This window comes from Montipora capricornis, chromosome 14 (genome assembly GCF_036669925.1).
Source record: "Montipora capricornis isolate CH-2021 chromosome 14, ASM3666992v2, whole genome shotgun sequence".
NCBI lineage: Eukaryota > Metazoa > Cnidaria > Anthozoa > Scleractinia > Acroporidae > Montipora > Montipora capricornis.
Window position 1 is genome coordinate 32121375 of NC_090896.1, and position 1200 is coordinate 32122574.

At 43.2% G+C, this 1200-nt stretch overlaps 1 protein-coding gene across 1 annotated transcript in view; it reads left to right on the forward strand.

Moving 5' to 3' along the window:
* Nucleotides 1–636: 636 nt before the first annotated feature.
* LOC138032432 (guanylate-binding protein 6-like) overlaps nucleotides 637–1200 on the forward strand; it is a 115970-nt gene continuing 115406 nt past the window's right edge. Inside the window, exon 1 of the mRNA XM_068880103.1 lies at nucleotides 637–775. The gene's annotated coding sequence lies outside the window, so the exon portion shown is untranslated. The remainder of the gene's footprint in view (nucleotides 776–1200) is intronic.

Below are 1200 nucleotides of genomic sequence, written 5' to 3' on the forward strand. Positions count from 1 at the left end.
AATGTGGTATGAGGAGTCTGGGCCAAATGAGACATTTGTGTTAATTTGAGGTTGTTATACCAAATGGGACATTCGTGTGATCCGAGCTGGTTGGGCCAAATAAGACAGCTGTACATGTACGTGTGCATGTGGTTTGAGTCGGTTAGGCCAAATGACACAGTTGCGTGATTTGAACTGGTTGGGCCAAATGGCACATTTTGTCATTTAATCCAGTTGAGCAAAATGAGACAGTTGTGTGATTTGCGCCAGTTGCGCCAAAATGAGACAGTAGGTAGTTGTGTGAATTGAGCCGGTTAGGCCAAATGAGACATTTTTGTGATTTGAGCTAGTTAGGGCAAATGAGACAGTATGATTTGATCAAGTTGAGCCAACTGAGACAGTTGTGTCATAAGATCCAATTGGGCCAAATGAGACAGTTGTGTCATTAGATCCAATTGAGCCAAATGAGACAGTTGTATCATTTGATCTGGTTGGCCCAAATCAGACAGCCAGTTAGATTATTCTAGCCAATTAGATCATTCTAGCCAGTTGGATCAATCATTCAAGCCAGTTTATTTTAGCCATGTTCACTCATTATTCAAGCTACCGCTACCGGAAACACGTGTTAACCGTCGTGTTTCCGCAACGTTGTCACGTGTTTCCGCAACCTTTCAGTCTGCGGATTCTTGGCATTTCGTCCTGTGTATTAACCAACTCGGTAACACATTTTGAAGGCTTCGTGGGTCTAGCTCATATACATGTACAGGTTGACTGGAAACCACAGATTGTTTTAAAGGTAAGTAAGATGACGTTTTACAATAGCTGACGTGAATTTAACGCTATGACTAGGGGATTCCATTGATTCCAAGTCGGTTAGTGCGCGGCCTTGGTGATAGAGGTCCTGAGTTCGAATCCCGGATCTCGCATCCTTGTTTCGACTTCTTTCATTTCCGTGAAGCTGAGTAGCTTTAAATACCCGCGAAAAGGAGCACTGATGGAGAGGGGGGAGTAAAATGAGCGCAATAATGGAAAGTCAGTTGGATAAACTAGGCATGAATCTCAAAAGCGACGAGTACTGGACTTCGACAACAATCTATCGCCCGTCGAGACGAAATCAAAGTGAGCAGTATTTACCTGAAGTACATGGTAATTTGACACAATTGAGTTTCTTGTCTTCACGCACGCAATCAAATAGGAAGAGGTTTTCGCCTCTAAGAGCAA